Source organism: Phacochoerus africanus, chromosome 4, assembly GCF_016906955.1.
Source record: "Phacochoerus africanus isolate WHEZ1 chromosome 4, ROS_Pafr_v1, whole genome shotgun sequence".
NCBI classification, from domain to species: Eukaryota; Metazoa; Chordata; class Mammalia; order Artiodactyla; family Suidae; genus Phacochoerus; species Phacochoerus africanus.
In genome coordinates, this window is record NC_062547.1 from 42798178 (window position 1) to 42812458 (window position 14281).

Genomic DNA, 14281 nt, shown 5'->3' on the forward strand with positions numbered 1-14281 from the left:
CATGAGGTGCTTGAGGAAGGAAGCAGCCTTTGGGTTGAATGCTTCATTTGCCTCTTTTTAGCTCTGTGATCTTAGCTGAATGCCCAAGCCTCAGTTTCTGCAACCTTGAAGACCGGGTTCGTAAAAACCAACCTGGCAGAGTTGCCGCTTGGATTAAGTGATATGGAGCCAAGCTGCCTGGGTTTGAATCTTAGCTCTGCCCCTTACTGGCTGTGTAACATGGGGCAAGTAACAGAATCTCTCTGTGTCTTGGTTTTCTTGTCTATAAAATGTGTTAGGATCTAACTCGACAGGTTATGGTGAAGATGAATGAGTAAATATACGCCAAGTGGTCAGAGTAGTGCCTAGTACATTGTATACTCCCAGTAAATGTAGTTATTATCGTTATTATTGTCCCTGGCTTTTGCCTCTTCCTGGAGTGCTGGCTGATGAGGATCATAAGCTCTAGCAGCTGTGTAAACATACAGGCAGCTCGCTCTTTCTTTCTTCTTTCTTTCCTTCTCCCTCCCTCTCTTTCCTTCCTTCCTTCTTTTTTTCTGACACAGTAACTCCAGCGGCCAAGGCAAGCTGGGATCCCTGGTCTCTCAGTAGACACAGGAGACAGTGTGTCTGCTGGGCGGGCTTCCTGGAAGAAGAAGCCCTTTTCCTGGTCCCTGAAGGACTCTTTGGTCTGTAATGTGCAAGGCTACTTCCCTGTTGAGGGGGGTGAGATTTCATCTGAAAGGTGATGTCATTTGCCTGTCATCACAATCCAGCCCATTGCATGAGGAAAAAGCCTAACCCCCAGGCCAGACCCAGGAATGAAGGGGCTGGCCCAGGCAGGAGGCAGAGTTGATTCTGGATCTCTTGACTTGGGCCACGAGTGGGACAAGACTCTGTAGGACTGATTTCCCACCCAAGGTATTAGCACAGTGATGCCCTCAGCCCTTACAGGTGGAGACCAAGCCTGGGCCAGCAGGAGCCAGTCCTCTGATTGCACATTCACCTCCTCATTTACCCACACAATATGTGTCACACAATATCCTTTTCGATGTGAGCCTTAATCTCCTGGGAGGTACTGCCCCAGGAGGCCATGCCTTTGAGGCAATACTCCAGATAGTGCCAAGCAGAAACCCCTGGAAGTTCAAATGACTGGAGGCTGAGCAGAGGCTGCTGTGGATGTATATTCCAGCCCTTTGGGGAGAGGGGAGGGTTGTTAAAAGTCAGAAGCCTCATCTTGGCAGCACTGCCTGCCTGTAGATGTGTTTGGATTGCTGTAATATTTCCTTTTCAGTGCCCCCCTAGCATTTAGTAAACTTCCTCCTGCAAATCCCACTCCGTCTTGGCTGCACTAATGGGAGTGGAGAAAAGAGGGCTCATCCATCCTCAGGCTAAAGCTGTTCAGGGGGAGAATGCTCCCCCTCCCCTGGGGACACTGCAGTGGTGAGAGATCTCTGGAGGGTGGGAGAGAGGGCAGCCTGAGAGGCAGGGCGAAGGCTGCTCAGTTAGAGAAAGCGGCCCATCAGGGCTCATTGCTTGAGCAGAGAGCGCCGTCTTCCCGCTTCCCGGCAGGAGCCAAATGAAGCCATCTCTGGCAAAGACCACTCACAGACGGACTGACACTCAGGGCTCAGGTTTAAAAGTGATGAGACCCTGGATTATTCATGCAGACCCAAGTCCAGAGTCCAGATTCTGATCCCAGGAAGAGCGGAATCCGAAAGACAGTGTCTTGCTAAAGCGAGTCTTCCTGCTTGAATGAGCCAACCTATTCACACCCCTCATTCCTGCTGCCATTAACTGTCTCCCCACCAAGAAAGAGACCTCAGGGAAAGCAGCAACGCCATTTGGCCGGCAATTCTTGTCTCAATGTTTTTTAAAGAAAACATTTAAAGAAATTCTCCTTCCTCACTGACCCCGTGGTGCAAATGGCAAAGCATGGGCTTCGGAGTCTCCCTAACCAAGTGACTTGTCTCTCTAAGGCTCAGTTTTCTCATCTGTGAATCATCAGAAGAGCAAAACCTACCACTCAGGGTCATTCAGAGAATTAAATAAGGTGAGTTAGATGAAAACACCCAAGTCCACCTGTGTGAAGGTTCTCCAAAGAAACAGAACCAATAGAGCATACTCTATCTACCCACCTACCTACCTTTCTCTCTATCTAGATTTATTTGAAAGAATTGTCTCACACCATTGTGGGGGCTGGCAAGTCTGAAATCCTTGGGGCAAGCCAGCAGGCTGGAGCTTCAGGTAAGAGTTGATGTTTCAGTCTTGAGTCCAAAGGCTGGAAACTCAGGCAGGGTTTCTGTGTTATAGCCTTGAGGCAAAAATTCCTTCTTCAGGAAATGTCAGTTTCTGCTTCTGTGGCCTTCAACTGATTGGATGAGGCCCACCACAGTGGATCATAAATGTTCATCACATCTTAAAAACACCTTTACAGCAATATCTAGACTAGTGTTTGACCACACAGTTGGTCACCATGGGCTAGCCAAGGTGACACAGAATTAACCATCACGCTATGAACGGGTTGGGGTTCTCGACAAAGGCATTTCCTTCCCTCTTTCCCACCCTTCCTCCTTTTCAGAGTTATTGCTGAAGTCTGAAAAGGTTTCATTCAGTGACATCTCTGGTGTGTGGCCCTGATAGCTGTTAGGGTCTGAGCAGTGAGGCCTGCATGCCCTCCTTTTTCTCTCAGATCCTTTTTTGCTGACTTTACACTCCAGAGAATCAGTGTCCTTTCTTCCTGAGTCAAGCCCTAGAATAGCCTTTTCCACTAAAGCCATACCAGCTTTCCTCTGCATCCAGTCCAAATTGTTCCTAATCTGATTCTCGAATATAATTTTTTTTTGTCTTTTTAGGGCCATACCTGCGGCATATGGAGGTTCCCAGGCTAGGGGTCGAATCGGAGCTGTAGCCGCTGGCCTATACCACAGCCACATTAACACAGGGTCTGAGCTGCGTCTGCAGCCTACACCACAGCTCATGGCAATGCCAGATCCTTAACCCACTGAGGGAGGCCAGGGATTGACCCTGCATCCTCATGGATACTAGTCAGATTCGTTAACTGCTGAGCCACGACACGAACTCCTCCTGCTTCATATATATATATTCAATGTTGCAGTTTTCAAGGTTAGATTAGAAGACCTGGGCTCTGCCACAGCAAGACTGTTAGCTGCCAAGATGATCTTTCTGGCACGTGTTAGTTAGCAGTGACCGAGAGGCTGGAAGGAAAGGCTTGATGGGGGATTAAGAGTTAACTCCCCACCTAGAATGTTTCAGGTGGCATTCTGCCTGGAAGCCGAGAGCTGGACTCTGTTCCAGTTCAGAGATTTATCCCCCGCAGGTGATCCAAAATGCTTCTCACTTTAATGGAATGTGGAATTGGTTTTGCAAAAGTTTTGAAGAATGTCTCGATGCGATCGCTAAGGCAGCATAAGATTGGGGAAGGAGCTCTGGGCCAAGAATTAGAAGGCCTGGACTTTGCTCCATCAGAGTCTCTCCATGTGATTGTGGGCGGGTCACTTCCTGAGTGGAGGCCTCAGCCGTGAGATGCTGGAAAGTCCACCTTGCCTTTGCACAGAGCATCTTGGCTTTCAGAGCATCTTCATCATTCGTCATCTCTGTTCTTCACTCCAACCTCATGAGGTAGGCAGGATATAGGTCTGGAAATGGATGGTTCCCATTTTGCAGACAAGGCTCAAAGAGATTAAATGACTTGCCTGAATTCATGTAGACAGAAGATGATAAAGCTGACACTGAGCCCAGGATCTTTAGTCCAGCTTATTCTGGGGTCCCCTTTTGAGTATGGTGATGTCTATCAAACTGTAAGGGAGGGAGCACATTGGAGTGGCAGAAAGCTAGTGGGGGGGGCACCCAGCAGGAAGGACAGTAGCGCAGGAGAAGGGGAGACACTGCCTTCATGCCCCCAAAGCACCAAAGCTTTGGAGGGAAAGGGTAGTCTGAGTGGACGCCCATAAACCAAAGGAGGGCTGGCCTCTAGCTCCTCAAATTAAAATGTTTTCTCATGCCATTGATTCAATTCTGAAAACATTTATTGAGGCTTTATCACAGACCACGGTCTCTACTGGGGGGCGGAATAAGTAAGCAGAAGTACAATGCAAAGCAGGCTCTCTGTCTACTTCTGTAAGCAGAAGTATAATGAAAAATTTTATATTTGAAATGTAAACAGAAGGCTTTGGATTTACAGTGGAAGGTGCATGTGATTAAGTCATCCTGGGAGATGAAGGCAAATACAGCTGAGCCCTGAAGGATGAAGCCGGATTTGACCATCAGGAGCCTGAAGGAGGAAGGGGGTCTCTGCCCTACTCTTCCTCCTTGCCCCCTCCCGCTCCTGCCACAGCCACCCCTGCTCTGGTGCAGCCGCCTGTTTACTGCAGGACCTGGCCAGCCCGGACCCTGGTGGAGCCTCTACCCTTGCTTGTCAGGTTTGCTGTGATGCCCTGAAGCAGGTACTGCAAAGCGAGAGAGATTCTGCCTGGCAGCTCTGGGAAGGTTAGAGTAGGAGGGGAGGCACATGGGGTGGCAGGTCAGAAGGAGATACCTTTCCGTGTAGTTATGCCCACCCCTCCTAAGGCGCCGAGAGGCAGGAGCTCAGGCTTTGCATGTGTGATTTTAGACTGCGAGGGTTTTGTGTCTTTATTTTAAAACTGGCTTCTCAGTCTCCCGTGCAGTTTTCTGTCAGCTCGTTGCCATGGAGAAGTCGGTTGGGGCTGAAAGCTCTGTCCCTCCCTGTGTCAGCATTTCTGGACCTGCCAGCTGCTTCCTGCTCCTTCTACAGATGGAGCAAGCATGGGACCCCACTTGGTGGGCAGACCCCTCCTCTGCAAGGCCAGTAGGAGAGGAGCCCCCTTTATCAGTGCATCAACTCAGCAGCTCTGCCTCAGGTGCCTGCCTGTGCCAGGCATCGTGCTGTGCTCTGCAGGCATGACGAGGACTGAGGCTGGGGACACACACATCTTCAGGCAGGGCTCGCCAGCATGCTGTCACACCATCCCAGTTCATCAGCCTCTTTCTTACTTCAGAATCTAAAGGGCCGGGTTTGTTTCTCTTCCAAGCTTGATCGCTGTTCATTTAGAATCTCCCTGGATGTTATCTACCAGTCTCTGCCCTTCTGGATCTCATTTCTTCTCTGTGTCCCCAGTCCCCGGGGCCTGGGCAAGAGGTGCTTACCCAGGAAGTGTATGTCTAATGAAATCCTTCCTCAGACCTCTCAGGATGTCTGTGCTGAGCGGTCTTTCTTCCTCTGTTCTGAGCATAGAGGCAGAATGGGTGACAGCGTGAGCCAGTGGAAAAAGGAAGGACTTTGGAACCAGATACATCTGTGCTTGGGTTTGGGTTCCACTTTTTCCTAGCTCTGTAATCTCAAGCAAGTGGCTTCTTCACTTGGAGGCTTAGTCAAAACCAATATTCTTCTTTAAATGTGCATTACCAGTCTGTCAGTAATTCAGTACTTGAGTTTTGACGTTTTAGAAAACAACACAGAAATTACTGGTGAGGAGTTCCCGCTGTGGTGCAGTAGGTTAAGGATCTGGAGTTGTCTCTTAAAAGGGCATGGGTTCAATCCCTGGCCTGGTGCAGCGGGTTAAGGATCCAGCATTGCCGCAGCTGTGGCATAGGTTGCAGCCGCAGCTCGGATTCCATCCCTGGCCCAGGAACTTCCATATGCCACAGGCACAGCTGAAAAAGAAAAAAAGAAAGAAAGAAATTACTGGTGGCTGTTTAAGCGCATCAGGCGCTCTCTGTCTATACCCATGTGGGGCTCAGCTAAGAAAAGGTACCCTGCAGAGAGTCCTTGGTGAGGATCGAGGGACCTAGACAAGTGTCCTGGCTGTATCGCTGATGAACTGTATGATCTGATCAAATTCCTTTCCTTACCAAGACCTCAGCTCCCCTTTTCCGGAAATTTAGGAATTGGATTGGGTCTTGAAGGGTTCTCTTTGCTGTCCAAATCTGAAGACTTGGCTTCAAAAGAAAAACCTTCCCTCAGCTACTGTCTACCACTGTCACCAATGCCCCAGGCTGGAGGCTGACCTCACCATGAACCCTTCTGCCGGCCTCTGGAAGCTGCTTTCCCAGGAAGCTCTGGGCTAGAACACTGGCACTGGATGCAAATATCTCTTTTGGATGTAAAAGCCCCTTTGAATGCGTGGTCTCTTTTCCCACCCCCAATCCAGTGGCTGGGCTGGGCTTGCCTCCCAACACAGTGGAGAATGCTGGAAGGAAGGTTTTTTCCTTTCTTCACCTGTGTCTTGCTTTTCCTTCAGACATGTTGCCTTTGGGAACCTTTGGCTATTGAAGATTCTCTTTTCCTGCAACCCAGGGCTCTGTGGTAAGCAATGAGAAGGATGTAGAGATAGAGGTTCCTGTCCCCACAGCCAGCCTCACAATCTGTGATGTGGTTGGGTGAAATAAAGCAGCGCTGCGAAGTTCACAGAAGGCTGTCCAGGGACTCTGGTCATAGCCCTGGCCCTTGTCTTGGGCAGGTTCTTCTCTTCTCCCGACCCAATCGGGCTCTTCTGCACAGTTGAGAAGGTTAGACCAGGGATCTCTAAGGTCCCTTCCTGCTCTGAAACTGCCATTCTAAGTGCTCAGTGAAGGAGTGATTGTTGCAGACTTTCTAGAGGAAGGAGGACTTGAGCTGAGCCTTAAAGGCTAGGCTAGGATTTGGCCTGGCCCTGGATGGGGGTGGGGGGGGAGTCATGAGCACAGGGTGAGGGTGGGGCAAGACGGAGGTCCTCCTCACTGGAGTGGTCTTGGAGGAGACGGCTCTTGCCTTCCATCTGACAACCCTCATCCCCAGGGGCTTGGGTACTGGTGGTGCCCACAGGATGGAGAAGCAAACCAGGCAGGCTGAAACCAGGTCTCCCTCCCTACCCAGGGGTGTAGTATGTATCCAGTCTGATGCCATCAAGCAGACTCGAGGTCAAAGCCGGAAGAGGCCTCTCCAGGTCCTTTGCTTCTCACTCCAGTCAGTAGGTTCTCACTGAGCAGGACCAGAGTAGAGCCTGAAAGGGTAAGTCTTCCTGGGAGAGCTGCCCTTCCTTCATGGTCTCTGCCTCTCCAGATGTCTTTCTGAACTCAGGGTGACAACAGGGCTATTTCATCTGTGTCTTTGGGATTAGATGCTTCCCAGTCTCCTGGCTAAGGCTGCCAATCCTCTCCCTGTCCATACCCACAGCTTTGCAGAGCCTGCCTCCTTGTTCTCCTCCAGTGGTCCCTCTTCTGCACCCTCCTGTCTCCAAACAGCCCTCTCTGTAGTCCCTCCTCAACAGTCAGGCTAAGGTGTTCAGAAGAGTGGGGTTCCCATCATGGCTCAGCAGAAATGAATCTGACTAGCATCCATGAGGACGCAGGTTTGATCCCTGGCCTCGCTTAGTGGGTAAAGGATACAGCGTTGCCTTGAGCTGTGGTGTAGGTTGCAGATGTGGCTCAGATCTGGTGTGGCTGTGGCGTAGGCCGGCGGCTACAACTCCGATTCAACCCCTAGCCTGGAAATTTCCATATGCCGCCAATATGGCCCTGAAAAGCTAAAAAAAAAAAAAAAAAAGCGTTTAGGAAAGTTCCCAGCCCAGTATAAGGGCTCCACAAACGTTATCAGTCATGACGACAATGACAGTGATGATTGTTTTTATCCACATTTTGCTTTGGATAAAACCACAGCTCTGATTCTGCTCCTCAATTGCCCCAAAGCTTTAGTGGCTTCTGATTGCCTCCTGAATAGAGTCCAAATCTTTAACCAGGCCTCTTGAGGATTGTATTTCCTGAGCCATCAGCAATGAGATGCCCCTGCCTATCACCCCCAATTTAATCCCTTCTACTATGTTTCTCATTTCCTCTTCTTCCAAACTAAACTGCCACCACTAGCTCTACGAGCACCATCTTCCTCCTCAGCAAGGCCTTTGCTGGCATGCTTCCTCCTTGGAATGCCCTTCTTCCCCTCTCCCCTTTCTTTTGCTGCTCGGCGGTCTCTGCTGATCCCCTAGACTTGATGGCAGATGCCACGGAAAGTTTATCCTATATCCCTGTCGGCATCTATCAAATTAAAAATAAATAAATAAAAGTGTTTTATGAATGACTGCAAAGACCTGGTTCAGTCCCTGTTTTCAAGCAAGCCAGAGTTTGCATGTGGAAGCTCAGTGGCCAAGGCCTATCCAGCCAGGCCTCGATGTCTGTCTATTTCCTTGGAGGTGCTCGAAGTTCCCTGTTGTCGGTGGGCACATATTCCATCAGCCACTTCCATTGGTCTTGAGCCCTTTATTCTGTGTGCAGACAAACTGGCAGGAGAGGAAGAAACCCAGGGAGACCACACCCGCTGGGGAGTTAGCACCTGCTAGGTCAGGGTAGGGCTCAGCCATCCGAGCTATAGCGGCCGGTATGAGCCCGGGAATGTCAGTGTCCTGGAGGGCCCATTTGGAGTCCTCCAACGGGAGGCCAAGGGGTCCTCCAGAGGAATTATTAGGGTAATTATTATTGGGCATTCACATTCCAAGGGGCTTCAGCCAGAGAGCAACTTGGTGGACAGGTGAGAGGATCAGGCCTTTAGGGTGTGGGATGGCTGGAGGGTCCAGGCAGAGTGTGACCGTCCTGCCCAGCCAGCCTCTAGCCCTAGAAGCCCCAGGTGATGGCTGGGCAGTCCCAGTGGGAGTCAGCAGGGAGGCTGTCAGAGGGAAATGGGCTCCCTTTCTGGTCAGGATTGACTTGGAAACAGGCATGCCCTCCAGTTGGAAGCATTTTGAGGATTGTATTTCCTGAGCCATCAGCAATGAGACGCCCCTGGGTAGGCGGGCCTAGGGGAGGCAGTGGCTGACCTGTCCTCAGGCCCAGAGGTGAGTGCTGCCCCCTTCTTGTGGTTCAGTCTAGCCCACCAGGCCCTGGCCTTCATTTCAAACTCAAGCCATGATCACGCCTCCCTCTGGGCCACCATTTGGAAAAGCCAATCTCAGGCTGATACTCGCTGCCTGTGAATGGCGTGGAATTAGGCTAATCAGTGGCTCTTAATTCCCCAACAAATGTGGATGCTGTGCTAATTGCCAGGGTCCACGCCGGCAGATCCCTGGTTGGTGGCATCAAACAAGAGAAGTGGTAATTTGGGGGCTGGAGTGGGGGAGGGCCTGCTTTGTTGGCTGAGCCAGTTAAAAACTGTATTACCCCTTGAGTGAGGCACAGTGCAGAGAGCCAGGACCTGGCCTCCAGGGGGCTGGATGTGTGGCCCTTAAGTGTGTTTGTAGGAACAGTTTTTGGTCCATTAATGGGATTTTGTTGTTGTTCCCCAAGGAAGATTCCACCGGCAACCTGGCATGGCACTGCCAGGACAGCTCACTGGGGATAACGCATCCCGAACCTTGGTCTGCTGTTACCATGGCAACATGGCATTTCCAGGCAACCTTACTGGCATCTGCTGTTGTGCAAGATTCAGATGGAGAAGGGCCACTGCTTTCTCCATTGGAGAGAGAGCAAGTTGTGAAGACAGCCGTTCATCAAAGACCAGGATCTTAAAGGAAAATGCTTGATGAAATGAAATTTGAATGTCCATTATAGTCTCTTAGGGAGAGCTTCAGGATGAGAACTCCTAGAGGAGAAAAGTAAGGGGAGATGGGGGAACGTAGTGGGAGGAGTGTGGCAAAGGCCTTGATGGGATGGTGCTGGAGTGTGGAGATGCATAGGCATTTCAGCTTGGCAGGAGAACGGACATGAGTGGAGGTGGGCAAGGGTTGCCTCTCTGAAACCTACTGGTTTGAGCCCTCTTAAGCAAAAGCCTGACCTTTGACCTCATTCCACCCCAGTTATATCCTATGCCTCCCTCTCCTGAGGTATGGAACCTGATCTCCACATCTCACACCTCCCATCAGGTGGACCTGTCTTGCTTTCTGTCTTGATCCATAGTTGTTTGCAGTATCTCATGTGCCCACTAGAATCATTGAACCTCTACACTGGGGAGGGGAGACCAAGACCCAGAGAGGAAAGTGCTTGCCAAAGGTCCCCAGCCTTACAGAGGCCATGGAACATAAGGGTTAGAACTTAGGATCCAGAGAAAGATTGACCTTGGTTTGAACCCTGGCTCCACTCCATAGTTTTCCAATGAGCCTGAGCCTCACCTTCTTTAGGGGCAAAATAGGAATGCTAAACCTTCCTGCCCTGTTGGGATATTATGGGTGTGAAATGAGATCATGGAAATAGTACAGCAGAATTCCTGATATGTGGTAAGAACTCAGGAAATGTTGGTTATTCAGAGACTGGGAATTTCTTAAAAATGAGGACTATCTTATTCATCTTTGCTTATTTCTCCGGCTCCTTCTGTGCGCACATGAGGCACCCAAATAGCACTCTCTCTGGAGCTGATATGAGAAGGATGTTTGTTAGCTGGATGAACGCATGAGTGCTTGGAATAAACATTGGTGGGTCCTGTGCTCCTGCTGAATGTTCTCAGCTTCGGTGCTGTTTGATCTCCCTCAGACTGGAACCAAGCCAGGCTAAAAGTCTGTCCTGTGTCACTCTGCATCCACAGTAAAGTGGCTTGCCCATTCAAGTTCCAAACCTACTGGCTCTGTGGCCCAGGACTGACACTCCCCAGGGCTGTGGGTTTCTTCAACATCAGATGGAGTCATTTCCTCTTAATCTTTGGGCACAATATATATGGTATATATATATATATCATATATAAGAAGTTCCCATTCCCTCTCCCAAGAGGCTCACTGTAGCACGGAGTTCATCAGGTGTAAAATCCCAGGTTTCAGTGGGGACCCTGAGACTCAGTAGCAGGGAGTGGCTGGTCCAAAAGCACTGGGTAGGAAGTGCTGGAGGAGGGGCATGGTCCTGTCTTCTGGTCCCAATGCTGGTGGTTTTCCCACTGGGTGGAGTCTCTCTGGGTCTGTGGTTCTTCCATGGATGTGATCCCAGTAAGGTAAGGAGCACTGGGCTTGGATTCAGATGCCCTGATTTCAGCCATGGCCCCATCACCTACAGGAGTACAGCTCTTAAGCAGGTCATCTCTCTTCTTGACATGCTCCCTTTCTGATCTTCCTGCCTTGGGTCTGTAGTGGTACTGAGAGTGCTTTGGAAAGTCTGAGATCCCAATTTAGTGGCTGGGGAGAGAGAGAGACATTGCTTCCAGCCAGTGAAGCCATCACAAGCTACTTCAAGCTGAGCAAGGCTGCCGCCCCAGCAGGTCCAGATGTGCTGTGGAATGACAACCTGGGCATGTTGGAAAGTACACTCCATTGTCCTGAAACATTCACCATCAGAGCTGGAAGGGCCCTTGGAGATCAGTAAAGCTGGTGCCTTCAGTTCACAGGTGCGGAAACAGAGGCCCTTGAGAGATGGTGACTCACCCAAGACCATGTGCTGAGTTGGTGGCAGAGCCGCCCCGTGCTCTTCCTAAAGGGCCTTGTTGCAGCCGTGCCCAGCCTAGCACTTGCCCTTGCTCCGAGTGCCACTTGTGATTTCATTTTAAAGCATCAGATTTTTAAGAAGAAGGTTTTTTTTTTTTTTAAAGAACTGTGTATATCAGACAGTATTTTTAACAGTGTTAGTTTTTTTAAATTTTATTTTATTGGAGTATAGTTGATTTACAATGTTGTATTAGTTTCAGTGTATAGCAAAGTGAATCCGTCATACATATAAATATATCCATTCTTTTTTCCCCCTATATGTTGTTACAGACTATTGTGTAGATTTTCTTGTGCTTTATAGCAGGTTCTTATTAATCATCTATTTTTTTTTTTTTTTTTTTTTTTTTTGCTATTTCTTGGGCCGCTCCCACGGCATATGGAGGTTCCCAGGCTCGGGGTCGAATCGGAGCTGTAGCCACTGGCCTACGTCAGAGCCACAGCAACTCGGGATCCGAGCCGCATCTGCAACCTACACCACAGCTCACGGCAATGCCGGGTCATTAACCCACTGAGCAAGGGCAGGGACCGAACCCGCAACCTCATGGTTCCTAGTCGGATTCGTTAACCACTGCGCCACGACGGGAACTCCTAATCATCTATGTTATATAGTAGGGTATATATATTATTTCCACCCTCCCAATTCTTCCCTCCCTTCAACAGTTTCACTTGTGTAAGCATAAGGTTGGTTTTGAAATCTGTGAGTTTGTTTCTGTTTTTTAAATAAGTTCTTTTGTATCATTTTTATTGGATTCCACATATAAGTGATATGATATTTGTCTTTCTCTGTCTGACTTACTTTACTCTGTATGGTAATCTCCAGATCCATCCATGTTGCTGCAAATGGCATTGTTTCATTCTTTTTTATGGCTGAATAATATTCCATTGTGTAAATGTACCACATCTTCTTTATCCATTCCTCTGTTGATAGATGCTTAGGTTGCTTCCATGTCTTAGCTATTGTAAATAGTGCTACAATGAACATTGGGGTACATGTAAATTTTTGAATTATGGTTTTCTCCAGATATATGCCCAGGAGTAGGATTGCTAGATCATGTGATAGTCCTCTAGTTTTTTAAGGAACCTCTGTACTGTCCTCCATAGGTTGCACCAATTTACTTTCCCACTAACAGTATAGAAATATTCCCTTAACAGTGTTAGTTTTTTAAATTATTTATTATAAAAGTAATATAATTATTGAAGAAAATTTGGGTAACACAGAAATGTTCTCTTTAGAAGATAACAAACTGAGTGATATTCATAAACTCGAAATAACCCTATAGGCAGGCTGCTATTCTTAAAAGGGAGGCTTTTAGACCAGTGGTCCCTTATACCCTGTAACATTTTCTACAAGTTTAGCTACAGAGAGGCAGAGAGTAACAATCTGTAAGGCCTCTAAGGACCTAATTTAGTTCTACAGACTTGCGATAGTTAGATATACTACTAATATGAGTTGTTGACATCTGTAGAATCTCTTCTCGGTAACAAACCACTTCCTCGTAGGTGTTCTCATTTGATTATTTGATCATTTTAAGAATCCTGGAGGGAGGGGGGAAAAAAAAGGAATCCTGTAAGGTAGGGAAAACAAGTATTATTTTCCCAATGCAAAATGAGAAATTTGAGCCACAGAGAGATTAATTTGCTCAAGATTACATATCTCGTAAGTAGTGGAGCTACTGACTTCAAAGTAATACTTGGCATAAAGAAAACAGAAGATACCTAGTAAATATTGGTGAATGAATGAATTAATGTTTGACTCCCCTTCTAGGGAAGTCAATAGAAATCCTCTGGTCCAGTGGTTTTCACACTGTGCTCTGGGAAGCCCTAGGATTCCATGGGAACAGTTGGGGGTACTGGGGGGCTGAGTTGATGGGACTCTGAGCCCCTCGCCCCTGCTCCAATCAGAGTAGCTTCTGTGTTATCTGCTTTACCCACTGGGGGATCGCAAACAATTTAGCTAATATCACTCTTCCACCAGTGGTTCGCAAACCCTGGTGTATATGGCAGCCTCTGTGGGAGATTCTGACAGCTGCTCTGAGGTGTGTGCCAGGACTCTGATTGTTAACAGGTGCAGACAGTCGTCAGGCCAAGGTTAGAGAACAGTGGTCTACTTCTTGGAGTTGAAGCAGGTAAGGCCTGGGGAGACGCAGGGAGTTCCCCTCAGTCTTACAGCCCCATGGGAGCAGAGGCCCCACTAGGAGTTTAATCCTCGCTACCTCATCTGCTGCCCTTCCCCCCACACCACAACTACAGCTGAGCCAGAAAACAAATGACACAGCAGAGAATACCAGAATGGTTTCCATAGCAATGCTTCATGGTTTGTGCCTGTCAGGACATCTCAGACAAACACTCATCTGAACCCTTAGCTAGAACTTGTGTGAAATCTTATCTACTTGTTCCACGCAAGGGGTCTGGGGGACGGGAGGACAGAAGAGGGCTGGTCAGTGTGCTTTTGTCACATGCCCCCCTACTGGGGACTTTCCCAAATTTACTAACAGCCCGCAGCAGGTAGGGCAGACGAAGGAGGGCTAGGAATGGCTTCTGGGTAAGAGGCATGGGGCTGTACCAGGAGTGGATGGGAAGATGGGGATGGGAGCAAGTGCCACCTGGGCCTGTATCATGTGATGCACTCTATGCTGGGCACAGTACCTATTCATTTAAAAAAAAAAAGTGAAGGAAAGATGATTGTCTTTATTTATAGATGAAGAAACCAAAGCTCAGACATACACAGGAGGTGACAGAAGCAAGATCAAATCCAAGCCTGCCAGGCTCCACAGCTCCTGAGAAACAACTGCTTTCAGATTCTCTGGTCACTGAGTGAGGACTTGGCATGTACCCTGCCCAGCTGGCTCTTCCTGGTCTCAGGAAGGGGAGGGTCGGTCTCCAGGCAGCTGGGTGGA

The 14281-nt window shown here is 48.8% G+C and overlaps 1 protein-coding gene across 3 annotated transcripts in view; it reads left to right on the top strand.

The window, feature by feature from the left end:
• Window positions 1-14281, top strand: part of SERGEF (secretion regulating guanine nucleotide exchange factor) — a 242637-nt gene that overhangs the window by 208572 nt on the left and 19784 nt on the right. The gene's annotated exons all lie outside the window — the stretch shown is intronic.